The sequence below is a fragment of the Petaurus breviceps genome, unplaced genomic scaffold (genome assembly GCF_028583685.1).
Source record: "Petaurus breviceps papuanus isolate PSGF00001 unplaced genomic scaffold, PetGlider_PUasm1.0 78, whole genome shotgun sequence".
In the NCBI taxonomy this organism is placed as follows: Eukaryota; Metazoa; Chordata; class Mammalia; order Diprotodontia; family Petauridae; genus Petaurus; species Petaurus breviceps.
Window position 1 is genome coordinate 4306837 of NW_027186502.1, and position 23977 is coordinate 4330813.

At 35.3% G+C, this 23977-nt stretch overlaps 1 protein-coding gene across 11 annotated transcripts in view; it reads right to left on the minus strand.

The window, feature by feature from the left end:
• The window catches only part of EPS8 (EGFR pathway substrate 8, signaling adaptor), a 258356-nt gene that overhangs the window by 165340 nt on the left and 69039 nt on the right, over positions 1 to 23977 (minus strand). For 6 of the 11 annotated variants that reach the window (XM_069106137.1, XM_069106131.1, XM_069106132.1 and 3 more), the window contains one exon: positions 6179 to 6229. The exons of the other annotated variants lie outside the window; for them this stretch is intronic. The gene's annotated coding sequence lies outside the window, so the exon portion shown is untranslated. The remainder of the gene's footprint in view (positions 1 to 6178; positions 6230 to 23977) is intronic. 11 annotated transcript variants of the gene reach the window in all.

The window sequence follows — 23977 nt, forward strand, 5'->3', positions numbered from 1 at the left end:
AAGCTGTGTGTGCATAAAGTTGGTTGGTCTTAACTAGACAGAGCTTGGATACATGAAAGATTCAATACACACAGGGCATTCATTCTTCCATGTCCATTTCACAATGTTCCAATTTTGACCTGGATAAAAAATGTTTCAATGGCATTCCCAAGACCAAGGCCCCTAAAATTCAGGCAAATCCACGTAAAAGCACATTCAGGGGAAAAATAAGACCTTTATATTTGTGACCTTCAGTCTATTAGATGATGCTCCAACCCGACCCTCTAGACCACTGCCAAAATTATCTTCTTACATATAGATTTAGTGATGTCACCCCTGCACAACAATCTTCAGTGGTTTCTAATGAATGTTAGGAAAGTACTCAGTAAGCCTCATAATTCTAGAAAAATATGAGAAATCATCATTATTTCTTCCCAAGGAAGTTCATGCTCCTCTGCCCAGGATGGCCCCACTTCACTAGGTTATAATGACAAAAATACTTGTCAAAATTTGACCTTCAAAAGAAATATTTTTTAATTAAATTTTTTTTTAAAAACTTGACCTTCACCACCTCATGAGGGAATTATTGCAACAGCTTTCTGGTTGGACTATATGCCTCAAATATCTTCCTAATCCAATCCATCTTCCATTCAGGTGTCAAAGTAGTTTTCCATAAGCACAAGTCTGATATATTACCCCCTATGCAACAAATTCCAATGGCTCCCTTTAACTTTCAGAAACAAATATAAAATCCTGTTGGCTTTTTAAAAATGCTTCATAAATTGGCCCCTTCCTACCTTTCTAGTCTAGTACACTTAAGTCCCCTTCATGTGCTCTGTGATCCAGTAACTGACCTTTTTCCTATTTCTCATAAATGATACCCCTTCTCCCAAATCTGTGCCTTTTCACTGGCAATCCTATGCCTAGAATACTCTCCTTTCTCACTTCCACCTCCTAGCCTCCATAGCTTCCTCAAATCTTGACTCAAATCATACCTTTGGCAAGAAAACTTTCCTGATCCATTCCCTCCCTTACCCATACTTCCAGTGCCTTCCCTCTGAGATTTGCTTCTATTTACATTATACATGCATACATACATACATATTGTTTACATGTTGTTTTCTCCATTATTAGAATGTTTTCCTTGTAGGCATTGCCTTGTGTTTGCTTTTTTTTGTCTACCCAGCTCTTAGAACAATTCCTGGCACATAGTAAACACTAAATAATTGCTTGCTGATGGACTAATTTAAAACCTCATATTAGTGTTTCTCAAACTGTGGTCCAGGGAACCCTAAGGTGACCCAAAGACTCTTTGAGGTGGTCCACAAGGACAAAACTAGCTTCATAACAATACTAAATTGTTTTAATTTCTAATATCATAAATATTGACAGCTATACTGTACAAATAAATGTTTTTTCAGAGGTTCTCAAAAATTTCTAAGAGCATAAATGGGTCCTGAGATTAAAAAAAAACTTGAAAAACATTGTTTCATATAGATGTGTCATAAAAATGATCCTCCATAATTTGGCCCAAGAATGCCTAACATTCTCTTACTGTATTTCTTTCCATGTGTTTGTAATAGCAATCACCCTAGCATACCCAGGAAGCCTGCTAGCATAGGTTCTTATATTTGCTTTTCTAGGAAAGATAGCTGTTTAATGGGTCAACAATCTTTTTTAATTACATTCACTAGTTCAGGGGGAAAATTGGTACCCTGAATTCAGAGAAAACACAGAGAAATAAAGATCAACAGACAGGATTCTATACACTTTACATACATCCCTGGATAGAGAGATCCTTTACATCTGAGCAGTCAGGGAGCTCTGAACATGGGCAGAAGGCATCACAACCCTCCTTACTCAGGGCCTAATTAGAAATTAGCAAAAGGTGTTAAAGTCTTCCTACAAGCAAGCCTCCCCTAAGAAAGCTTCCCTTAATGGGCTCCATGTGAGGCCTATTAATGCACAGGGAAGATCTTATATTCCATTAACATTACTACCTTGTAGGCTCCAGCTAACTAGGCCACCTCCTTTTATATCCCTTAGGTACCTAGAAGCTTCTCCATTGTTCTTTATGCCTAGAATGTCCTCTTTATCCTTCTTTACCTGTTGGATTCCTATACATCTTTTAAAGTCTAACTCAAATACAACCTTGTCTAGGAAGACTTTTCTGATCCTCCTGCTTTTTAAGTCAAATTTATAAGCATTTACTAAGCACCTATGTTTCCAGGCACTATGTTAAGCACCAAGGTTCCAAAAAAAATAGGACAAAACTGCCTCTGTGCTCAAGAAAATTACAGTCAGATGAAGGAGACAACATGCAAATAACTGTATGCAAATAAGATACATCCATGAGATAACCAACAGAGGAAAGGCACAGAGATTAAGAAGGACTAGGAAAGGCTTCTTACAGAAGACAGGATTTTAACCGAGACTGGAAGAAAACCAGGTAGGCTAAGACACAAAGACAAGTAGAGAGAGAATTCAAGACATGAGGGATGGCCATTGAAAACACATAGAATTGGAAACAGTCTTTATTAGAACAGCGGGAAGAGGAGGAGGTTTTAAAAACTAGAAAGGAAGAAAGGGGCCAGGATACAAAGGCTTTAGAAGCCTGGGTGCCTGGGTGGGTGATGGTGGCCTTGAAAGTAATAGAGAATTTAGGAGAAGGGGAAGGTTTGATGGGAAAGATAATGAGTTCAGTTTTAGACATAGTATGTTTTTTTCCTCTCAACCCCCCCAAGGAACTATGTTCTACAACTCTCCGATGCATTCATCACAAAATGTTTTACATTATATTTGCATCCTATCCCTTATCACCGCCCCCCCCCCAGACTGTAAGTCCCATAAGTGCAGAAACTTTGTTTCATCTAATTTTTTCTCTCCCAAGTCATTCATAGAGTGCTTTTCACCTAGGAGGCCCTTAATAAACATTTGGAAATAATGTTATTGTTTGTAGTGGAGTGAGGGCATCTTTGTTATAGTACTGAATTATATTATTGGATATATATTCCTGAATTCCAAGAAGACTTGGGTTTAAATCCTGGCCCTGCCACTCTGTGATCTTAGGAATATGGACAGGCAAGGGAATGGACATGGGCAGGATGACAAGCATGGGGATGGAGACAGGGATAGATGGGCACTGAACCTATGAGTTTACTGATATAGGGAAATCCTGAATAAGGAAAGTGATTCTCCCATGGTCACACAGAGAGTATGTGACAGAAGCATGACTTAAACCAAGTAAGGACCTCGTGGCCCCAAGGTCAGCTCTTTGTCCACTGGGAGTATAGCATAATAAGACTTAGAGCTGGATTGAACCATATAGAGCATTTAGTCCATTCTCTTATTTGACAATCACCCTTGTCCTGCCAACTTCTTGGGGTTATTTTGAGGAATAAATAAGGTAACTTATGCAAAGTGCTCTGCAATCATAAAGAACTATATATACATTGGCTGCTTTTATTACTGTTTTTGTTTGGCAAATGTTTGGCATGAATGTATAAATGTTTGGCGACATAACATCCTCAATTTTAAGACATAGGAAGTATTTTTTTTCATCCTGAGTTGATTATCTAGTTGGCAGAAAATCCACAATGAGTCATAGCTTCCTACTTTCACAATAAAACCAAGACTGTAAGGAGAACAAGGAAAGCACAGGATCTTCCATATTTATTTTGAGCATTATACTCAAAATGTTAAATATGTGTGTTGATATTATGTTGAAGCTACAAAGATATATAAGACAACTGTCGTCTTCCAGGGGTTTGTAGTCACGTGAAGAGGAAGAATCTATGAGATATGGTTCCAAAGTAATGCAAAGGATTTCGTGTGTGGCTGTTGGGATCAGTCTCATTACATACTAGCCCTACCTTCTTTACAACACAGAAAAGTAGTGAACTCTTATGTCTTGGATAGATTTTTTTAAATCCTCAGCTTTACATCCCAAGAACTTTCCAACCTGGCTCTCATCTGCCTTTCCAAAATTATTCCACACTATTTATGGAAAAATCCTATGTTACAGTCAAACTAAACTACTTGCTGGTCCCTGAATTAATTTTTCTGTTTTCTAATTCCATGTCTCTGCTCAGCAACCTTCTTATCTATGTCTCTTAGAAATCTCAGCTTCCATCAAAGTTTAACTAAGTTCCTAAGAAAAGCCTTTCTTGATCACCACAATTATTAGTATTCCCTCTCCTTCAAATAGTATATATATATATATATATATATATATATATATATATATATATGTATATATACACACACATATATATAATATATACATATATATTTCGTCTATCTGTATTATATAGATTGCATTCCCCATGAGGAGAGATGTTCTTTGAGAACAGAATCTGTTTCATCTTTTTTCTTTATGTCCTTAGTGTCCAATATAGTATCTTATGCATAGAATATACATAATAAATAATTTCTGAATTTAACTGAATTATTTTGAGGACTCTGCAATTTCACTAGTTTGGCTAAATATGCTTTTCACTGATATGGATCACAAACTGTTTTGCAATTTTTCATTATCTACGATTCTTGTCTTTGTCCTTCCCTCCAAGTAAGTAGCCTACAAACAGGAGCTATGCTTCCCAATACCACATCCTACCGTAGAAAAGGAGATTTAGTGGCCAACAGATGCCCCCAGGAGTCAGAGTAGCAAGAACATAGGCACAGAGGTAGTATATATAGGCCTTAGGATACACAAGCAGTAAATGAACAGGCATGGAATAAGAGAATATTTGTGACAGAGAATGACTTCCACTCTTCCATACTGCCTTTCTTCATGAATTAATATTTCTGAAAGACTCATCAAAAACCTCAAGATATAAAACATACACAATGGAACAGGTGAGGTTGATTGAATTCATTGTTGAATAAACAAATGAAAGAACAAAACTTTTTGCCTCCAGAATCCATAACTTCCATAAATAACTTAGAGAAAATAACTGAAGGAATATATTTCCCATGAAAGGGATACTAGGCTTCAAAACAGATTAGAAGACCAAAGAAATGAGGAAGTCAAAGTAAATAATTCTCAGAAGAAGAGACCATAAATGAATGATACTGAATTTAAAAGGGTAAACTGGTCAGAGGGTGAAGGGAAATGAAGAACAGGGAGGATTTTGTACCATATGCTTATCTAGGTTAGGAGAGAGAAATTTTTAAAAAGAGAAAAAAATAAACAATTTAAAAAGAAAGATAATAAGTAAACCAAATAAAATGACCAAGGAAGAAGGAGGCATAGGAGACTATGTGGGAGGAAACTGGGATAAAATTAGTACAAGTAAAACTAATCAGAGACCAAAGAGGAATGGAAAAATCAATATGGAGGAATTTCACGGAGAAAAACACAAACCTAACAATTACCATGTTAAATGTAAATGGATGAAATGGTAAAGAACAGGTAATTAAACCAAACACAATAATCTGCTGCCAACAAATATATTTTAAATTTTTTTAAAAATAAAGACATGAACAGAGAGAAAATGAAGGTCTAAAACAAAATAAACTCTGCTTCAAGTGATTTTAAAAAATAAGTAGCAAGCATGACTTACACAAAGCAACAATAACAAAAATCACAAAGTTAAAAGACAGAAACAGAGAAATCACATGATACTTAAAGGCACCAAAGACATTTAAGCATTATTATGAATCAAAAGATATAACATCTGAATTCATGAAGGAGAAGTTAACCAAATTGTGAAAGGATAGATTAGCATGATAATTGTAGGAAATGTCAATATTCTTTCAGAGCAGAATAAATCGAACAGAAGAATAACCAAAAAGAAAAAACAAATAGTTTTTCTTTTTTTTTGAAACCAAAAGGCTAAACAAATAGTTGGAAAAATTAGATTCAGAAGAATTATAACATATTTTCAAAGCAAACATTTCAAATTCACCTATTTCTCAACATCAATGATAACTTTACATAAATTAATAAACAAATGTACTATTTGAAGGAGAGGAAATATTAATATAAGTGTACCATAAGTAAATAATAAATCTTTAATAGCAGAAATTTGGTAAACACCTCCTTCAGAGATTGTAACACAATGAACACAGCAACAAAGGAAAAAAAATTAAGATCTCATGTAGACTAAGTAACAGTACCCTGAATAAATGGGTCAAAGAACAAATCATAGAAATAACTGATAATTATGTTAAAGAGAATAACAATGAGACTACATACCAATTTTAGGTAGATGCAGCTAAAGCAGTCCTCAGAGGGAAAATAAGATCCCTGAAAATATTAATAAAATTGAAAGGAAAAAGTTAATAACCCAGACCAGAAATTTAACAAAAGAAAAATCTAGAAAATCAGCAAATAAATTAAAAATAAGCTTAAAAGAAATCTTAAAAATTCAAGAATAAATAAGTTAAACAACAAAAGAACTATTCTCCCCTTTAATCTGTCCCTCGGGGTGGCGAGGTGGCACAGTGAATAGAGCACCAGTCCTGGAATCAGGAGGATCTGAATTCAAATCTGGACTCAGACACTTAACACTTACTAGCTGTGTGACCTTGGGCAAGTCACTTAACCCCAATTACCCTGCCTCCCCCCCTCCAAAAAGCAAAACAAACAGAGAAAATACTGTTCCTCCCTCCAAATTTCCTAATTTCTGCTCAAGATGATACAATTGTGCCACTCATTCAGGTTCATTAAGTGTTATTTTCAACTTTAACCTTTTCCATAACCCTACCATATCCAATCAGTTATCAGTACTTGAATTTTCATTTCTACCTCCACAATGCCTCTCACATCTCTCTACTCACACTACTATTACCAATTTCAGGCCCTAATCACCTCTCTCACCTGAACCACTAAAACAGCTTCCTAAGTGGTCTCCCTGCTTCCAGTCTCTCTCCTTTTAACAGGTAGGTAGTTAGGTAATGAGAATTTATTAAGTGCTCACTATGTGCCACCTTCCCCAGACCTGCCAAAACAATCCTGGTATCAAGTTTATTAAGATTATTCTCATGATCAAGAGTTTGGCAACTCCCCATTAGTTGGTTATAGGACAAAATACAAACTCCTCAAGCCTAGTACTGCAGTCCTCTATAACTTTGTTCCAACTTACATTTCTAGCCCCACCCCTACCCAAACCCACCCACACATGCACATTACTCCCTTCTACATTCCAGGTAACCTGACCTATTTGCTATTGCCCAAATTCAATACCTCATCTCCCATCTCAGTACATCTGCACACATTTCACACCTGGAAGGCACTCTATATCTATACTGAAGCAATCTCTTCCTTTCTGAATCCTTGACTTGCTTTAAGATGCCACCTCCTAAGGAAAGCATTTCCTGAGTCCCCTAGAAGTTAGTGTTCTTTCCCCATGCATTTATTTTTCTGTGTAAATATCATATCCCCCTTAATATAATGAAAACTTCTTTTTTTTGGGGGGGTAGGGGGAGAAGCATGCCAATTGGGGTTAAGTGACTTGCCCAAGGTCACATGACTTGTCAGTGTGTCGAGTATCTGAGGCCGAATTTGAACTCAGGTCCTCTTGACTCCAGGGTCGGTGCTCTATTCACTGCACCACCTAGCCACCCCTTATAATGAAAACCTCTTAAGAGTGAGGACCATTTTTCATTTTGTACTTGAATTTCTGATGCCTTGTACATAGCAGGCATGGAATAAATGCTTACTGAATTGAATCTTTGTATTAGCTCATTAACACAGTGTCTTTCACATAAGTGCTTAAAATACCAAGCTGCTACTTAGTGAAGAGACCCATGATTTTCAATATAAATATTTTCCTAGTGATGTGTGATTGCAAATCTTTGAACACAGCATTCTTCCAGGGATCCGTGATATTGGTGAATGCAAGCAATATGCCATATTTTCAGGGATGATCTATGCTCAAGAAATATATATTTGAGCAAATGTAGTATCAGAAAAGTAAATTGGCTAGTGATAGGGCAAGAATAAAGGCAAAAAAATATGCTCCATTACTTACCACCACACCCAGAAATAACTGGCTGTGTAACCTTAAGCAAGTTACTTAACCCCAATTGCTTTAAAAAAAAAAATATGCTCCATTAGGATCCATAAAAGTTTAAAGACTCAGAATGAAGCCTCCATGGTTTTACTTGGATTCTCTAAAGAATATAGGAAAGAAAAGGGAAAAGACTCAATAAGAATGAGAAAGTATGGATGACTTCTCCTCTTATATTTATGGAGAGAATACTCACATCAGTGAGATAACAGATTCACTGAAGTATGCTTATATTTGTGCCAAGAATACAAAGATGTTTAAGCATTAGGAAATGCTTAAAGGAAAACTATGAGCATTAATGGAAAAGATAACCTCCTTGATATTACTATCTGAGGAGAGAGAAAAAGGAAAAAAAAACCATAATTTTAATCAGTGCAGAGAATCCTAGATAAGGAAACTCCTTCTATTAAAGCAAAGTAGTATCTGCTCTAGAACTTATACTCTGAGACATCGAGAGGTTAAGTGACTTAGCTAGTATAGGAAAGAAGCAAGCACTGAACTCAAGGCTTTCTGACTCCAAGGCCTGTTCTGTATTAAAAGAGAGCACTTGCACAAGAGTAGGCACTTAATAAATGTATATTAAACCCCTTCCTTTTCTCTACTATGCCATTTTATATCTCATGATTATATATTTATAGACAAATAAAAATGTCCAATGAAATATAGCATTAATGACTAAAAATAATGGAAAGAAGAGGGGTAGCTAGGTGGCATGGTGAATAGAGCACCAGCCCTGGAGCCAGGAGGATCTGAGTTTGGATCTGGCCTCAGACGCATGACACAAAAACTAGCCATGTGACCTTGGGCAAGTCACTTTACCCCAAATGCCCTACCTTCCCCCTACAAAAAAAAAAAAAGCAAAAAATAAATAAATAATAGAAAGAAGTTCAGGATTAAAAATGAATTTTCCTTAAAATGATGAAAAGCATTTACCTTAAACCAAGAATTAATTGACAGTATTTATGATGGAGATACACTGGAAGATTTCCTAGTAAGATCAGGGATAAAGTTGAAACACCTACAATCATCATAATAATCTGACATCCTAAAAATGCTAACTATAGCAAAAAGACAAGAGAAAGAAATTGGAGGACAGGCAAATACCAGGTGAGATCATCTGTACTGGAAAGGGATATGATTTAATTTTTAAGAATCAAGGAATCAATAAAAAGGTGATAAATAAAATATAAAAGAAATTCATGAAAATCATGAGCATTCCTATATATTGCTGGGCCAGGGTGGGGTGGAGGGGGGAGGGTTAGAGTACAAAGGGAAAAAGAATAGAAAGAAAAATCTGACAACAAAAGTCATCAAGTACCTGGAATTAACCCAACCAGGTCATACATAGGACTTATATAAATACAACTACAAAACAATTTTGAAAGAAAGATAAGCAAGGCCAGGATGGCTGATCAATGTGTTGGAGTGAAAGGACAACAGGAAAACAGAATTCCTTCTCTCTCTCTTTCTTCCCCTCTCCTTCCCCCCCATTCCTTTCAGAGAAACAAGAGATGTGTTTTACACACACACACACACACACACAAACAACCAAAAATTATTAAAGAAAAAAAGTACTGATAAGATTTTTAAATGTATTTTAACAAACCAAATCATCTAAAATATTGGGAGCAAAAGAAGTAGAAAAAGAAACAAATAAGATGAAATTTCCTTGGGTAAAGAGCTAAAAGAAGCTCAAAATAGCAAGAGAAACACTCAATTTTCATGAGTAGGCTAAGGCAATATAATAGAAATAATGACATTAACCAAATTAATATATTGACTAAATATTATATCAAATTACTAAAGGGATACAAATACTTATTCACTGAATTAAATGAAAACAAAATTCATACAACTAAAATTAATAAAGGGGGGTTATCAAATATAAAATAAAATAAAGGGGGGTTATCAAAACTAAAATCATATTTTAAAGTAGTGATTATCATTACTGGATGAAAACATTTAAAAGCAATCTGCATAACAGAATAGACAAAACTTAGAAACAAATGCTGATTCTGTTTGGTTTTGGAGAAACCCAATAGAACAACTATTGGTGAAAGAACTATTTAATAAGAACTCTGGAAAAAACTAAATAAAAATTAGGTCTAAAATGGGTTTGTTCAATCATTTGACAGGAATAAATGATCTAAATATAAAAATATATTAATTATATTTTTATAATTATAAAAATATAACTTTATAATTATAAAAATATTAAAAACCCATTAAAACACCAATATATAAACATGCTGGCATATATGTTTATAGATACACTTTAAGTACTTTTAGCAAAGAATTTTAAAAGTAGGTGCCTATCAGTTAGGGAATGGCTAAACAAACTGTGGCAAATGATTGTAATGTAATGTTATTGTACTGTAAGAAATAAAGAACATGATGAATATGGAGAAGCATAGAAAAACTTACATGAACTGATGCTAAGCGAAGTAGGCAGAATCAGGAAAACTACATACACAATGACTGTAGCAGCATAAAGAGAAAGAACAGTACCAAAAAACATTTAAAGTCGAACACTGAAAAAATTACAAAGGCCAAATTTGGTCCCAAAGACCTTGCTCCTTTGCAAGAGTTGTGGTACAAGGGTATAGAACACTGCATGTAATTCCAGATTTTTTTCCCCTATGTATTGGTTTTGCTGAATTTTTTTCTCTTGTTTATCTTTATTTGTGATAAAGGTTGAATCTCTGGGAAGGAGGAAGAGGAAGACATACAGCAAAAAATGTAGGTGATGTCAAAACCAAAGAAATCACTAAAAATCTATTTCTCTTTCACTAATTATGGGAAGGAGAAGAATTTATAACCACCCTTGGGATAGTGAGACCCCAGTTACAATTATCAAAGGCATAATAGACTACTTTGGTTATATAAAAATTATGCACAAATAAAATCCATGCAATTAGAATAAGAAAAGATATGGAAGGAGGAAAATTTTTGCATTAATCATCTAAAAGCCTGACACTGAATATGATACAAATTCAAAAGATTCTGTGTCAATGCAATGTAGTAGATACAGTACTAGATTTCAAGTCAAAAGATCTTGGATTTGCATACTGGCTATAGTACTTTTTATCTCTATGATCTTAGGCCAATCATTTAACCTCTTTCTGTCTTACTTAGTCATCTATACAATGAGGGGTTTGCATTAGATAGCTTAGAAACTCTTCCATCCAACTCTTCATCTACTATGCTATGATCTAGGCATTCCTCAATAGATAAGTAGTCCTTGAAAAAAAAAAGTCTGCAAAAAGGAAATGCAAATTTTCAACAGCCATGTGAAAACTTAGAAGTGCTAATTAACAGAAAAATGCAAATTTAAACAACTCTGAATTATCACTTTATTCCCATCAAATTGGAAAAGATGGTAAAAGTTGAATATTTTCTATATCGCAAGAACTATGGGAAAATAGAAATGTTCATCACTGCTCATGGAGCTGTGAATTTGTCCAACTGTTTTTGAAATCAATCTGGAATTGTGCAAAAAAAAAAAAAGTTACAGAATTATACATATCTTGGACCCCATGATAACACCACTGAGTTTATACCCTCAGGAAGTTATTGAATCAAGAAAAGCCCATCTGTGTAAAAATATTCATAGGAAAACTATTTGTAAATGAAAAAAGAAACAAATTATGCGCCCAATTATTGGAAAAAAGCAGAATAAATTATGTTGCAATGGAATATTATTGTACCACATGGAATGACAAACATAAAGAACATAAAGAAACATGGGAAGACTTTTATGAAACAATAACATCTTTATGTAGCATTTTAAAGGTTACAATGTTTTTTCCATAGATTATCTAATTTAAGTATCCCAACATTGTTATGAAGGTACTAAACATTTTATTCCTCAATTAACAAACACTCCTTAAGGGCTTTCTATATTAGCCAAGCACTGAGCTAAACACTGGAGATACAAAGAAAGGCAAACACATCCCTTTCCCTCAAGGAGCTTACATTCTAATGAGAGAGAACATATAAATAAATAGGGACAAGCAAAATATTTTCAAAACACATAGAAGACAGCTGTAAAGGGTAAGATTCTAGCGCCTGGGGAAAACTGGGAAAGGTCTCCTATAGAAGGTGGTATTTGAACTGTCTTGAAGGAAGCCAGGTATCTAAAAGGCAGGGATATGATATCCTCTTGGTATAGATGAGGAAACTGAAATCCAAAGAGGTTAACTGGCTTGCCAAGGGTCATCCAGCCGACCACCTAGATACATTCACCTCTTAGGCTTTTCATGATACTTCTCTGCCTTTGTTCTCCTGCTGGGCAACAATTCCTGCTTAGGCTATGCTGCTGGAGCTTCGTCCATGTCACACCACTGAGTGTAGCCCAAGGTGCTATCTTACATCCTCCACTCTTTTCTCTATTTGGTGATCTCATCAGCTCTCACCAATACAATTATGATTTTTAGGCATATGTCTATAAGATCTATATATCCATCCCTAGTCTCTCTACTGAGCTGCAATCCCCTATTCCTCAATTGACTACTGGACATTTAGAACTGGATGTTCCATAGACTACCCAAATACAACACATCTGAATGAGAACTTATTATCCACTCCCCTTCCCAACTTCACTATTATTTGTTGGGGGCATCATTATCCTTTCAATCACCCTGCATTGCAACCTCAGTGTTCTCTTGGACTTCCCATTCTTACATATCTCAGATAGTCAATCAGTTGCCAAATATTGTCATATTTCCCCTTCTCTCCATTCACACAGTCACCACCCTCATTCAGGGCTCATCATTTGTCACCAGGATTACTGCAATAACTGCCTAACTGGTCTCTCTGCCTTATTTCTTCCCACTCATATCTAATCTTCACTCAGCTGCCAAAATGATTTTCCTAAAACATAGGTCTGACTAACTCCTCTGTACCTCCAGGGCTCCTTATTACTTCTAGGATAAAATATAAATTCTTCTTTGACTTTTAAAGCTCTTCACAAGGTGTTCCTTTACTATGTGATATACTCTTCTTACATGTTTCCCTTCAATGCCCTCTACAATCCAGACACCCTGAACGACTTGCTGTGTCACACCATACTTCATATCCCATCTCCAAGTCTTTGCACTTTCTGCCCTTTATGACTCAGCAAAGGTTCTCACCTGCTGGAGAGAGAAATGAATAACCAGAAGTCAGTCAAAACCTTTAATGACCAGGAGTAGCTAGGTGGCACAGTGAATCTCAGAGCACTGGCCCTGGAGTCAGGAGGACCTTAGTTCAAAACTGGTCTCAGACACTTAACACAAAAAAACTAGCTGTGTGACCTTGGGCAAGTCACTTAACCCCAATTGCCCTGCCTTACCCCCTCCAAAAAGAAAAAAAAAGGATTCAAAAAAAGCCTTTAATGAGTGCCTAGCGTGTGCTAAACACTGGGTTAAGTGAAGATCAGACTACTAGCAAAGGGAAATGAATGAAGTTGGGTATATCTAAAGGATGGACACTCTTGCTTAAAACTGAGGCCCCTAGTTACAAGCAAGGTAATATTTATCAGTTCAGATCTCCTTGCCCTCTTTGCCTTCTGCCTCCTCTGTGTCTTCTTCCTTAGTACCTAGTCTTTGCTCTTTTTCACCAATTTTCCCTTTGCTATCCAAAACCAAACTATTTCTTTTGATAACCTGACACTTTCACCTCTTGCCCAGGTTTCCTTGGTCAATGTGCCTGTAAAACTTCAAAAAAAAAACAAAGAACTTCTTAGCCATATCACTATTGGAATACTCTACCACCAAATCTCTAGCAAGACCTTCCTTGCTTGGGGTACCAGGTCCAACTGTTCAGCATCATCAGGATGCAGCCACAAGGACTGCAAGAGCTCCTTGGACCAAATTTGAATAAAGAGAAGAAAATGCAATACAGATGTCTCCTTGTTAGCATCAGAGTCACTGCCTAGCAAAAAAGCCAATACATTGCTAATATGTAATAATAATGCTAACACAAATATTGAATGATTTTGACAAGAAGGATCAAGATGCCCAGATGCATATCCCCTAGAAGAAGGGTGTCCTTCCATTTATTCTTCCACAGTTAAATCCAGAATGGTAAAGCCAATATCAATGCTCATCCAGTAGTATTCCTGCTCAGAGATGAAGTCTTCACTCAGTTCAGAAAAAGAATCAATATACATCAATAAACACTGTTGGTTCTCAAGCAAACTGAGAAGCAATTCTTGGTCATTCTGGCACATGCATCTGTACCTGTATGTAAAAAGGATTTTGTTATCCCTCCTAGAGTCAGTTTCTCAGGATCCTTGGCCATGGGAATGTCTAGTTTTCAGGTGTTTGATAACAGCTCCCAGAATAGACCCAAGGACTCTAGACAGCAGCTCCCAGAATCATAGTGACAGAAAGTTCTACTGAGGCTGTGCCATGAGATAAGGGATGACATAATGTAATATTTACTATGCTTGCACAGAATGATGATATTGCTAAAGTTAACCTGTGAGCTTAATGTTGGCAAGATGCCTTCTTTGTCTGTTGCCCTATAAAGCAGGTGGGCATTGGTCAGTGGGGGGTGGAGAGAAATTATGGGGAACCCATGAGGGAAAACCACAGGGAACCCATAGGAAAATCTGTATGTGCCTTGACTGGCCCCCATCAAGGTTTGAGGGGATTAAGGGGAGTCACAAGTTGTGCCTGTCTCGATGGACCCCATTGAGACATAGGGGTAGTTCCTCCTACCCTCTCCCCCCCCGCCCTTCTCACTGGCCACTGTGAGAAGGGTGATTAGGGAACTCTGTAGGAGCTGGTTCTCCCACAACCCTCTGAGAAGACTAGATTAGAATAAAGCTGATTATTAACCCCTTTGAAGCTGTCTGCCTATCTGACCAGATCCAGATTGAACTTGTGAGAGGCTGGAGACTGAGAACTCCAGTACCTCAAACATGGGCTCCTGGAGCCCAGTGCTATGGCCTCCAACCACTGCTGGCCACCATTCCTTTACCATTGACTCCTGATTAACTGACCAGATCATTTTTCAGATTAAAGCCATAAGGCAGTAAGTATCAGATAAAGAATGTGAACCCAAGCACTCTAAATCCCAAACCATGTCCCATTATCACCTCTCACTGGATGAAGAATGTAAGAGGAAGGGTTAGTTTTAGGGAAGCTAACTTTAGGGAAGGTGACCAAAATCTTGCCTTGTAGAAATCATTAAGGAATTTCTCTTAATTACTAGGTAAATACATTTTGCCTTTTAGCATATTAATCTGTTTTGCCTAAATGAATGGAGCAATTGAAGTTGCTCTAAAATCACTGATCTAAACATCTCACCCAATCTCATTTTGCTTAGCAAACCCCTTCTTTTATTTTAATTTTAATTCTATTTTTTTAATTTATGGAATAAAACAACCATTTCCATAACAGAGTAAAATTTAAAAACAAAGATGATTGCAAATGAAACTGCAAATCTATTATGTACAATTTACTATTCCTTTTAAACATATAATTAAGTTATCATATTAATCCCCCCCCCCTTTTTTTTTACAGAAGCAATATGTGTATCCCTTGTTCTAAATTTCAAATTAACAAAGTTTCACTATTTAAATTTCCCATGAGGACCTACCATGCCTAGGTCAAGTTCTTATTTTCCTGGATAATTTAACATCTTCTTTATTCTTCTATGGTTTTGGACAGCTGGGATTGTTTTTAGGGACACTGGCCCTACATGGAAAACTCTCAAACTCCAATTCGGCAGATGTGACAAGGAGGCAGCACTGATAAGAAAACAGTTCAGAAAGTATTTTGGTTTTGTGGCATTCTTAAAATTTACAATATTTTATACTATTTCAAAATTGTTTTTAATTTTTAATGGGAGATGTAGTTTAAAAAAAGCTCACCCACTATCACAGATTGTGTGAACACAATAAAGCTTTAAAATGATTCTTTAAAATTTCAAATCATTAGTCTTCCTCAGCAGAAAGATTTTCTCAGTTTTCTCTACCCTCCCCCTCACTTCCTCAACTACAAATGTAAAGCATACAAGGGTAGTACAGTTCTGAAGGCAATGGAAAGGCTGAAAGCAAGCTTGCTTGAATGAAACCGCTAGCTAGCAAGGAAAGGCAATTCAGCAGATTAAATTTATTTATGTCACAAATTCTCCTAAATTGCTAGTTCTATATTCTAACTAATCACTTGTTAGTGACAGTGTTATAATTGTTGTACCAAATGTGAGCAACTGTTAGAATGAGAAACACATGTGACCTTACATGTAAGAATTATTCCAACTATAGAGTTAAACACACTATTCATCACCATAGTAACACTGAAAAACAAATATGAAAACCAACTCACAGATCCCATTTTTCAGGCTGAGTATGATCTGGGACACACATATATGTGCATAATTTAAACAAAATGTCCTTTGCCAAAATGGTTACAACAGATGCAAAGTCTGCCTAAAGAATATACATCATGTTATAATCTACATTTAGGAAATTAGCTGAAAAATATTCTTCAATTAAATCTTTTCTGGATATACAAGTTTTGTACATAGACTCTTTTTCTTGTCCTAGTGTGGATGCTGATATACCACAAATGTACTTGTTTAGAAAGCCATTGGAGCAATTAATGTATAATAGGGAGATTTATTGGCTCACTCTGCCATCTAAAGAAAAAAGAAACCTGTCATCTAAAATATAGTACTAATTCATGTTGAAATCAATCAGAAACAACTAGGTTCAAGTCTTATATTTGACCAGTAACAGAGATGTGAATCTGAGAGAGTCAGCCAAGTCCTCAGTGCCTCTGTGTGTGTATATGTGTGTACATATATGTATATATGTATTAGTGAAATCAGAATCAAAAGAACTAGAAAGAATTGCACTAGAATCCTTATTAGTATAAGTAGAATCCAAAGAACTAGGCCAAGGTAGGCAATCTAAATGTGACAAGACTAAAATTTCAGTTGTTTCTATAAAAATAAGTTAATATACTTTGTATTAACTTTTAAGGTAATGTAAAGGGAGTAGTAGTCAGTGAAGCATTTATTAAATACTTACTATTTGCCAGATACTTTGCTAATCATTAGGGATAAAGGAAAGAAAAAGATAGTCACTTATTGTTTTAACAGGAGAGGGGGGCATTGGTCATTTGTCCATTCCTTTTAAAAGCTAGACACCGTTCAAGTTAAAAATCCCAAATTAAACATACAAAAAAAAAAAGCTTTGAAAAATCAAAGGAGACATAAACACAACTGAAAGCTAAAAGCTAAACACAATGAAGAGTCACTTTATAAAATGACTGATAAAATAGCAAAACCATTAGCAAAGCCAATCAACTATATAAAATCTGAGAATAGGACATTTACAACAAATAGAGAGGAAAAGAAGAAAATTATCAGAAACAGTAACCCCCTACTACATAACAACAAAAGTGAAATTTAAAATCAATCAATATCTGCAAAAATACCCAAATTAACAACAGAAAATTTAACATTTAAACAACCCAATATAAAAAAGAAAAAAGTGAACATGATTTGAAAGTACTCCCCAAACAAAACAAAAATCTGGAACAGATAAATTTACAAATGAATTCTATCAAAGACTTAAAACTATTAAAATAGAGAAGGCAATATAACAAACTCCATCAGTGGTCCTAATAATGAATACAAAGTGAAAAATGGGGCAGAGAAAGAGAGTCTATATTCTAGTATCACTAAAGAACACTGATAAACAATTTCACAGAAAGAATCTGTCAAAGGCTTTATAACAATATTTTTTTCTTAATTCATTATTACAGAACTTGATTTGTATCAAAAACTCATTATGCTAAACATTAAGTAATCAATAACATGAATCATATAAAGAATGAAAGCAATCCAAAAATGCATGATTGCATCTTTAGATACAGAAAAGAATTTCAAAAAATGAAAAGCCAATAGAGGAGCAGTAGCTTGAAAAGAGGAGAACAAAGAAAGTCTTAAATCCAAGCTTCATAAGGATCACAGGATTTATATCCTACAAAGGGAATGGACTTCAGAGAACATGTAATTCAAGGGTTCTTAACTGGAGCCTAAGGACTGCCTGAGGTTAGATTTTAGGAGGTTTGTGAACTTGCACAGGAAAAAAGATTATGTATATTTCAATATAATTGGTTTCTTTCATAATGTTTTGTATTTAATTTTATCCATTTAAAAACATGATTCTGAAAAGGGATTCATAGGCTTCAAACTGTCAAAAGGGTCTATGACACAAAACAAGGTTAAGAATCTCTAATCTAGTCCAAACTCCTCTTTTTATGGATGAAAGAAATTGAGGCTGAGGGAAGTTCAGGCAGTTGTCCAGAATCACAGAGGCTGTCTTACAGGTGAAATTTGAACTTAGGACTTCTGAATCTAGGGCCAACACATTTTCTCACTGTACTTTGTGTACTCATTCTCAAGATTGGGTCATTTCCCCATAGACAAAAAAGTTCAAAGATATGAACAGTTTTCATAAGAAGAAAAAGAAACTCTCAATAGGCAAATGATGAAAAGCCTTAAAATCACTGATAATCAGAAAAATGCATATTAAACAACCCTGAGGTATCAGCTCAAATCCATCGAGTTATAAAAAAAATTGGGAAAACTTATTAGGAAAGAGAGTAATGTGTACCATTTTACTACTGGTGCATTGATTCTATCTGGAAAATAATTCAGAATTACACATGAAAAGTTATTAAATTCTTCATAACCTTTGACTCAGATATCCCATCACTGAGCTTATTCCCCAGGCAACAAGAAACAAACTTTCTGCATTTATAAAAATACTCACAGCAATACTATTTACAATAGCGAAAACTGGGAAAGTATGTGCCTCAACCACTGGGGAACAAATTATGGTGTATGGATATAATGAAATATCATTATAATGTGACAAATTATGAATAAGGAAGTATCAGAAAAACATGGAGAAATGTATGTTGTAATACCAAATGAACTAAGGAGAACTAAAAGAATAATATGCATAATGATGTAAATTAAGGTAACACAGAAAGACAACATAATTTACATTAAATTCAAAGAATAATGCTGTTGCCAAATTATTAATGTTAAAGGGCATTTTCACATTCTATGAAAAATTAGGTGTTATATATCATCAGTCATACTCATTCTATTACATTATTTTTATTGACTTTTCAAAGAATATTCTGGGAGTGGGAGTGGGGGGTATTGTAATGCCTATTACATGTTCGCTATATGAAAACTAAATATTTCAAGAAAACAAAATATAAAAAAGTAAAGTATATCTGTACTTTAAAATTGATGATTTTTAAAAAAAATAATAATCAACTTTTCTGGACAAACATGGACTAAAACCCCCTAAAGGTACCCTGCTATTTTAAAGGCAGGGGAAAGCATACTTTATTTGCAAAGAAGGATCCTCTTCATTGGTAGGGCTATACCAAGAACATGTCTTACCCATACAGAGTATAAAAAAGTTTGCATTTTTCAAATCTCTAAGTATTTAGTCACTCAAGGCTTTTGCCTATTTATTTAAAATTTATGATGAATGCCCTTTGAGTCAGTTATCTCACTGCTAGGTATATTCCCCAAAGAGATTAAAAATAGAGATTTTTAAAAATCATATCAATCAGTCAATCAATAAACATTTATTAAGTGCCTGCCATGTGCCAGGTGGAGGCAGTTACGTGGCTCAGTGGATAGAACACTGGGTCTGGAGTTGGGCAGACCTGAGTTCAAATGTGGTCTCAGACACTTACTAGCTGGGTGATCCTGGGAAAATTACTTAACCTCTGTTTACCTTAATATACTAAAAAAAGAAATGGCAAACCACTCCAGTATCTTTGCCATGAAAACCCCACAGACAATATTGATGTGATATGGTCCATGGGGTCACAAAGAGGCAGACAAGATTTAATGACTGAATAACAACAATGTGCCAGGTAATTTGTTAAACACTGGGCATAACAATATAAAAAAGAACCAAAAGATATATAGCAGTACTTTTTGTAGTAGCAAAGAACTGGAAAGAAAGTGGGCACCATGGATTGGGGGATTTCTTTACAAATTTGGCATATGGATGACATGGAATATGTCATCATGGAATTACACTATAAAAATAACAAATATACAGAATTCTGAGAAGCTTGGAAGACTCGTATGAATTGATGCTGAGAGAAATAAACAGAACCAGAGAAAAATTTTATAGCTACAATACAAAGGAAAACAATAACTGATAGACTTTAGAACTCTAGTCAATGCAATAGTCAAATCATGATTTCAGAGGACGGATATAGACTCAGAAAGACAAGGAACTCTAAAGTGAAATGACATTTTTAGGCATGAAAAATTTATTTATTTGGAGGGGGTTGTTGTTATTAAAGAGGAGGGTACTTTTGTGGGGGTTCGGGGAAAGTACTGGAAAATAACAAAGATTTCCTTTTTAAAGAGCATCAATAAAACATTTTAAAAACAAAAAAGGGATGCCAAAAATTCAAAGAACTAGGAATAAATGGAGCAGAAAATATTTTCCTAGTATCTTTCTAATAAAAGGCTTTAACAAGTTTAGTTTCACATTTAGAGACAGCAATTTTAGTTATATTCACATTGTCAGGAAGTAGACAGTCGGTGCTTCTGTTATCTAACCAGTTCAGCTTGTCTTTTGCACACTAGAGTCTACAAGATGGTGGGTAACAGACAGCAGTAACAGAAGGAGAGTTTGGAAAATCATTAAACTTCTAATAATTGCAGAATAATCTCCTCTTTGAAATTAGGCTTCACATGGCAATTTATTCATCTCACTTATACATATATACATGCTGATTTAGGATTTTCTAGGATTAACAGAAAAATCTAAGCAATTTTTCTTCCAGAACTAATTATATGGTTTTTTTTTTACTTTGTTTTTTTACACTAAACAGCTGTCCAACACTGAGTTTAGGCAGAATGAACACAAGTTTTATGCTTCACAAAACTGAGGTAATCATTCTGAGAAATTTGATACCTTCATGACCAATTAATTAATTCCCATTAATCTGTTGTGTAAATAAAAAGTACACGGGTCCCTCTCTTATATCATGCTGAAGCTTAACAATTGGCTATATTCTTTTCACCCTTGACATTATGACATAAAAATTTTCAAGGTGGCTTACTGAAATGAAAAGAAAAATGTATCAATGTCACATTCAAGTTATAGGTAACCCTTGCCAACCACCTCTATGGGCTTTATACTTGGGCTTTATATTATTTATATTTATATCTGACTGTGGGGCAAAAATATTTAATCACAAGAGCCTGGAATATGGTCCATTCATAAGCAATGCTCATCACACTTCAGCTTCCTTTAGGTTAATCATCTACACATTTACTGGTCACCAAGGTAACAAACAATCTGACTCACACATTCAATAGAAGCAAGTAATGTTACACTACATGAGAACACCAAATTTCTTTAAGGGCATAATGACACATATTTGAGGAAGTATAATAAGGCTATTGATAAATGGAAATTTGACCACTTAGCCATATGGTAATTTAAATGGGGGTGTGTCAATGTGAATTGAAGTTGTAGTCATTTCTATGAAGTTTAAAGGTCAATTCACTAACAGGAAAAAGGCTTTTGCAAAGAAGCCTTTTAAACAAGAAGTTAAATACATAGACAATTCAGTAGGCACTGAAGGTCATATATCCAGCTTTTTCATATAAGGTAGTCAGGGGAAAAGAAACTGTCATCAGCAAGCCTAGAATAGGAAAGACAATCAGTCAACATTTCTATCAAAACAGTAATGACCACACAAGACTGACTTTACTCAGGGTACAGATTGTAGGAAGAAAACTCTGCCCATGCCATCTGGCTGGGACTGCTTTCTTCCCAACTTAGCATCACTATTTGCCCATTGGAAACAACAGTTATATTGGTGGGCATTTGGACTGGGAACAAGAATGAAAGGTCACATGGAAAAATGTTGGCAGGAAGTAAAACATAAGGATACAATATGGGAAGAAAAAATTTCAACAGGAGTTAAACCCCCCCCTCCCCAGAATTCAGTCAAAGAAAGGATGAACAAAAACAACACTCATTCAAGTTTTACTAAAAATAGCCATTTATCAATTACCTAGGAGAATGAGATAAAGAGCTAAAATACTGGAAGAAATAAGAGGAAAAAATTAAATGGTTTTTTTAAACAATGAAGAAAAACTAAAAATTAACAAGTGAAAAGATCAGTATATTTATTTTGCACAAATAAGGTGCTAAACTAAACCAATTCTTGAGATCTTTTGCTAAGGAAGAAAACAAATTATATAGTATTTATATAGTGTTTTAAGATGTAAAAAGTGCTTTACAAATATTATCTAATTTTATCCTCACAACAACCCTGGGAGGTAAGTGCTAGTATTATCCCCATTTTACAGCTGAATTAACAGAGAGAGGCTGAATAGATGCAAAGTGATTTGTGAGATCTGAGCTTAGAACAGGGTCAAGTAGCTGAGGCTGCATTTGAACTCAGGTCTTCCCCAGATATTTCGCTGTTCTTTTTTCCGCCCTTCAAACCGCCATTTCATTCTTAATCAAATATCTACATATTGCCTTCCACTAAAATTTTGCTGAGCTCTCAGACTTGGAGATTTTCAATATCTCATTCTTGAACAGATGTTGTATACAATAATTCCTCACTACCCTTTTAATGCTACATAATACTTCAAGACATCAATGAATCTATGAGTTCATCAACTGGCATATTCACTCCATCAGTGCACCAGTAAAGGCCACCCAACCACTCCTTCTTATCCCATGTAAGTCTCATCCATGGAAAGATCTACTGAAGGCACTGGAGATCTTCTAGGTCTTTTTCCATTTCGTAAGACACACTGAAATACTTAGGCTATCTGCTATTGCTCACTCTCATCCTATGACTTGTCGACCTCTTTCTCTACTAATACAACTTTTTAATGAAATGCCACTTCTTGAGTATGTCACAAGACCACTGCAAATATGTTTCTGTTCAATTGTGCCAATCATTCCAATGATCTGTCTAGTGTTTTTTAAGTCACCCACAATTTTGATTCCTCAGAAACTGAAGTATTCTAAAATTCACAACCAGAGGGTCACCAAGAGAAAAATTTTTGTTGAAAAGATGTATTGATGCTTGCCTTTTCAATGATGGTAAATAGGGAGGGAAGAAGGGAGAGAATTTGGAACTCAAAGTTTTGGGGTTTGTTTTGTTTTGTTGGTTTGGTTTTTGGTTTTTTTGTTTTGTTTTGTTTTGCTTTTTGGAGGGGGAAAGGCAGGGCACTTGGGGCTAAGTGATTTTCCCAAGGTCATATGGTTAGTTTTGTGTTGTGTGTCTGAGGCCACATTTGAACTCTGGTCCTCCTGACTGCAAGGTCAGTGCTCTATTCATTGTGCCACCTAGCTGCCCCAGGAACTCAAAGTTTTAAAAACAAATGTTAAAAATTGTTTTCACATGCAACTGAGAAATAAGATATAGAGGCAACTGGGTATAAAAATCTTATCTTGCCCTACAAGAAAATAAGGGGGAAGGAAATAAGATGGGGATGTGATAGAAAGGAGGGCAGACTAGGGGAAGGGGTAATTAGAATCCATGCCACCTTGGGGTAAGGGGGGAAAGGGGATAAATGGGGAGAAAATTTGGAACTCAAAATCTTGTGGAAATGCATGTTAAAAACTACAAATAAATAAATAAACTTAATTAATTAATTTTGAAAAAAAGAAAAGATGGTATTGATTCTGGGGTATAGGTTAATATGGTACTGTGCTAAACTGCCTCTAGCTTCAGAATATTAAAGAACCAACTCAATGAGACTCATGATTATTCAAATGGAGAAAGATTAACAATACATATAAGAAAAAAAAGGATAAAAACAATTTCTATTTTCCATAACAAATATTAAATTAGTTTTGAAAAAAAACAGGTATTTGGCCTGCTGGTACAAGACATTATGCTAGGTGTTAGAAATGTAGAGGCTAAATATGAAAAGAAAAAGAAGGAAGGAAGGAA